Here is a 5,791-nt window from a genome sequence, read left to right as displayed (position 1 = left end):
AAATTGAGCGAAATGAGGCATGGCTAAAATGCATGATCTGTTTGGTATTTTGAAAATAAAAAAGTATAAATATGCCTTATATAGGTATGGTCCTACACTATATTATTCAAATATAGCATGATAGGTCCACTTTAAGCAGTAAAATATTTTGTTCCCTATATTCGGTCTACATACAAGACAAGTTTCAGAACTCACTACACAAAAAGGATGCAAGCTTTATGTTCAACTAAACTCCACTGCTAATGGGGTCATGGATGTGTATGTCTTTCCTGACCATTATGTTTGTTGTCTACATGTGCAGAAGCAACATGTGTGTAACACTCTCCTGCTGCATATCTCTAAACTACAGTCTCTGGGTTTTCACCTCTCTAACCTCCTGAAAACAGTCTGAGAAATGTGTCATTGTGAAAGTGCTTCACTTCAGAAGGGAAAATCATGTTGCTACATGAACAGTAATAAAAATGCTTTGCTTTCAAAACAGTAGTGCCCTCAAATCCGGGTTGATCAGCTGTTTCTTTATATAGATCTGCCTGCTCTGAATCTGAGCTTCAACATGTTGGATCAACACAGAGAGCTGAGAGTGAAATAGCAATTACAGGCAAACAGTGTGGTAACTTGACATTTGTGTGGAGCAGTGGGGCTTAAGGAGTGAGGGTTACACAAGGCCTTTCTGTTTCACAATATTAGTCGTGGTACAAAATGAGACATACTGATATGACTCCACGTCTATTTGCATGTGAGTAATATTCTTGCATAAAGCCCTCGAGTGTTATGACTTAATCTGTGTACTAATACATTCGTGGTTTTGCTTCGGAGTAGTTGAGTTGAATTCCTGACCTGTCAGTGAAAGTACCGGTAAGTAAAATGCATTGATAAGGCTTTTAACTGGTGAGATGCACTTCTGGCCCCAGCTAAATCAACTCGATAATATTCAATAGGGAAAATTCCTTTATCCCATGCCTTCCAATATACTGTATTTCACCACATTTATTTTAATCAGCTTGTATTAATTACCAACAGAATTTCTACAATACTTCCTTCACAAATGCATTGGATTAGGTCTAAAGATTTGAAAGCATTTAAAGTACATTGTTATATTATAGTACTTAAGTTGTGTACGGTGAACACATCAGTTCACTGGATTCCCTGTTTCTAAAAATACCCTCAATAAGCAGGTCTGTGTACTTACTCACAGCCACTCTACCTCATTTGTGACATCACTAACCTTTTGCTAAAAACACAATACAGGCAACTATTTGTGTTGTTGTGGCTAAAAAAAGAGCCGCTGCTCTAAAAATAGACAGAGTAAAGTGTAAACAATAGGGGTAAGACTGCTGTTATTACAGAACTGAGCCTCTCTCAGCATTGCTAAGATTACAGGGGTTAGGAGCCCGGGGAGACTAAGTGGCATTATTGTTGCTGACGTGTTGCATGCTGTCATAATGACTTTGCAGAAAAGAAAGACTTGAAAACAATGTACACCTGACCTTTTAGTTCAGCAGGAAATACAGCTACAGCCAAGGTTTAAATGTACTTTGGGAAGAGATACGTAAGGGGAATCAATTCCTACACTTGTGTAAGTTTAACAAAATCTGGATAAAAAGGAATTCCCAGGACCTTGCTATTTATAGACACAGGGGATTTCAAATGGTGATAACTGTACCTGTTGATATGTTATTAAATACCCTGTGTATGCCTCTTTCTCTTATCACAGTGTATCTGCTAGAAGACAAATATTGCTGTATGAAACCTTTCCCCACTCTGCCTCATAACCAAACTCCCCTTCCTATTGGCCTTTGTAGTATTCCCTAAAACCCTCTCCCTTTATCACCCTCAGCAGTGATATGCAAGCTCAGCTCCCAATCCCCACCTCTTTGTTTCCAGCTTAAGGCTATGCTGCTTGTGATCTTTTTGACCAAATGTGATCTTTTGAAGAGGCACTAAATTAATACTTTTTAACAACCGCTCTGGAATAATCCTGTTCAATCCTGTATGTTTTTTGTGCTTTTATTTCCCCCCCTATCCCCCCCTGCCCATTGCAATCCTTGATTAATGAGTTCAAAGGAGCCAGCATATGGGTACCCGGATCAGGGTGTACTGTGTACACACACACACACACACACACACACACACACACACACACACACACACACACACACACACACACACACACACACACACACGCACACACACACACACACGCACACACACGCACACACACGCACACACACACACACACACACACACACACACACACACACACACACACACACAGGCCGACAAACACAGAAGCCAGGATTAAGATACATAAGGTGGGACTGACATTGTGATGGCATTATTGCTCATTAAAGCATATTTTTGAAGGGTTTCGAGGGTTAATGCGTGTCCAGGGGATTTCAGGGGGTGACGTCCACACAAGTGATTAGCAACCTCCAGATGTTCCAAAACATTGTCCTTCTGACCGGTGTCAAAACAACCGTATGGCCTCTTTACACAGAGCGTGTGTGTACATGGATGTGTGGGTGGCTAAGCTAGACAAGGACAGGACACTATGAAAGTGAGAACTCTATCATTCAGCGTCTGTGTGAATCAATTGCCCCAAAAGTGTTTTAGAAATAATAAGTCATATGTTCTTCTGTCCTGCTCTGTGCATGACAGTTAAAGCATGGCACTTACTCTTTGACATCTAAGGCTAAGTGTAAAGACAAGGTAAAGATCTAAAGAACCGCCCTCTTTAATGTTTTCAGACGGGTAAGCGTGGGATAATGAGAAGGCATTTTCTCTTGTTTAGAGTTATATTAAGTAACAACAGTTTTGTTGTTGCAAGGCATTGATCTTGGTTCGTTTGTAAGTATTGCTTGTCTAAATGTGATCACCTGCACCTGTTTGAAGTACTGCACTTAAAGAGAGAACATGTTCATGAGGCCAATGAGACAAACATGCTAATGAGCTATTGAGTCTGACATGGAGAGACATCCATTATATTACCAGAGGTTTATGTGTATTCGAATGACCATATCTAATATTTCAGAGATCAACAAACGTAAGCTTTAAGCACACTTTAACAGCAGTGTGAGTTCACTTGGTGCAGTGGCATCAGCCCCAGTCTAAACCACATCAAACACTGTCTCTTTTCATCTCTCAATGTTTTTTTTTCTTCTTTTCTTCTCCTTTTTCTCTTGGTTCATACTTACCGTGATAGATGTACCTCGTTTGCTTCTTTTCATCTTCATTCATTCTTTCAATCTCTTCTTTACAGTGTTTCTACTTTTGTGCTTTCCATATGCCACAGTCATGTAGCCTTGGGGTGTGAACCTGTGTGCACTCCAAACACAGGGTGAAAAAAAAGAAATGAAAGACTGACAAAAGCAGAGAGTGAGGCTAGATGGGGTGAGTTGTTTTGTTGAACAAAGGTTGTCATTAGCTGCTTTGTAACATGCAGAGAAACTCATGATCTGTTTGACAAAGACTATTTGCAGGAAAGCTAAATCAAAGTCAATTTGATCCAGGCAGAAACCTGTAAAAAACATGCAATAAGTTAGGTCAATAGGATATGTTGCTTTCTGCATACGCTATACATCCACATATTTCCTCTTTTTAAAACAATAATAGCAGTCAATTCAACATATAAGGGTTACGTTCACTGCAAGACTATTCAGTCTATCCTTTCATCTTAAAGTGTTGCAAGGGTCAAGAGATTACATATTCCAAGAAGTAACATATTGTATATCTACAGTTAAACCAGGTCAGTGTGTTAAGCAGCATGTATGCTCCTCTTTGTGTGCCATAGCCATCCAGCATATTGTGGCTGCACCCTAAAAGGCCCCCCTTTTTTTTTTGCCGTTCGGCTGGTGACATCTCACGTCTCATTAACTCTCAGCCAACAGGTGAGAGCACAGCTGCAAGAATCTGCATGCATCTGTCAGAGGCACAGAGAGGGACACAGCTGTCCTCATAAACACATTCTGCAGATAGGGTGGATGGCTGAATGTTGAGCAAGTAGTATAATACGTGAAAAGCACCCTATGCTTATGTCCACAACTTAGCTTACTGTGTAGATTTAGGTCAGAAGAAAAAGAAGACTTTCTGGGATAATTTGTTCCTCATGCTTCAAGAATATGAAAACAACTTTTTTCACTTTCTCTAATCATAATGTCCTATTTTGATACAATGTGTTAAATTCTTTCTTTCATTATATCAGCCAACGCAAGTACTGTTACTTGATTTATTCTGAAAAATCTGTATGATAATTCTCTCCATTTTAACTTTATTCTCAAACTGTGGCTTCATACTCATAATTAAAAATAAATACGTATTTCACCTTTCATATTTTTCTTCTAATGCCTGGCCCTTAGAATCAGTAAAAGTACCTGATGCTAATCCAGCACATTGTCATCATGCACTGGTGTACGGCTGTTTAACATACGCACAAAAACATATGAAAGTGAACAAAAACAGAAATGCACACATTGTAAAATCCCCCATAGTTAGCGTTTGGGTTGGACATTCTCAAACCCCACCAACAGTGTTTCTGGGGTCCCCCGTGTTCAGGCTGATAAGACCTTATGGTACCACTTCCTGCTTCACCCTGATTGATGGTTCACTATCAGGCGCTGTGACCAACCACAGCTGAACATGCGGGTCATGGGTCAAACCAAGAGAGATAACCACCTGCTGGAGCAATTTGGTGCCCCTGCGTATATCACATGCTCTGTGTAGTGCGGGTGGACACACTGACGTGTTCATGTTGCTAGTCAGGACATTTGAAAGGTTTTCTTTGTTCTAGTGTTAGAAAACAGAAAAACAGATGTTTCACTTAGGCACACTTATCAGTGAACAGTAACAGCCATCAGGAGAGCAAAGTCTAGCTTAGAAACCTGACATGAGCTGAACAAAGTTGAGTTACAGCAGAGCAAACAAGAGCTTTAGCCCACTGTGGATAATGAAGATGGAGCACAAAGCATCAGCCACTCCTTCAACACATTTGCAGGGTAATTAGCAGCCACTGTGTTAATGTCAAGGTATGATTTGCTAAATGTTTTTACAGAAGCCATTGGTTTGCTTAGAGATCACAGGCTTCGTTAATGACTACCTTTACCTTCTCGTCAACCCCGCCCATTGAGCCAGTATTACAGCATGAGTGACACCTTTCCAACAATGATCACGGGACCCGCACCCAGGTAAACACAGGAAGTGGGTGTAACCAGGAAGATGGAGGGTTGGAGAATAAATGGCCATTTCCTCAGAACTCCTGGGGTGAGCTAACAAAGAGGATAGCTTCCACCTTGTTAATACAAATTACCAAATTCAAGCAACCCGTAAATGCAAATAAATAGCCTAATTGTTAATCACATAATTAAGTTGTCAAATCTAGCACAGGATGGGACACAATCAGGACATTCTTATCTTTGTCTACAGGGCCGTCCCTGGCCAACATGAGGCCCCACGCAAAGTGATATGATGAGGCCCTCTGTTTCGCGAGCGTCGACGGGGGGGGGGGGACGGGGGGTGCTAGTGGAGCCTCGCAGCGGCGAAACCGTGCCACACTAATTGCGCCGCATAAGCGCGCCGCATTTTCGGCTCAGTTGAGGCACCCTCCTCAAGGTGAGGCCCCATCCGCAAGGTGAGGCCCCATGCAGTCTGCATGATCGTCCTGTAGGGATCGGACGGCCCTGTTTGTCTATCATGTTCTTTTCTGTAATAATACATAAATAAAGTCTTTCAAAGTGTCTCAATCCTGCTCTGTGCAGACGCTTTGTGCACAGGCAGCAAGTCTTCTCATATAATTGCG

The sequence above is a fragment of the Trematomus bernacchii genome, unplaced genomic scaffold (assembly GCF_902827165.1).
Source record: "Trematomus bernacchii unplaced genomic scaffold, fTreBer1.1, whole genome shotgun sequence".
Lineage (NCBI taxonomy): Eukaryota > Metazoa > Chordata > Actinopteri > Perciformes > Nototheniidae > Trematomus > Trematomus bernacchii.
The sequence above is the reverse complement of the archived record's forward strand: the minus strand, read 5'-3'. Positions refer to the sequence as shown.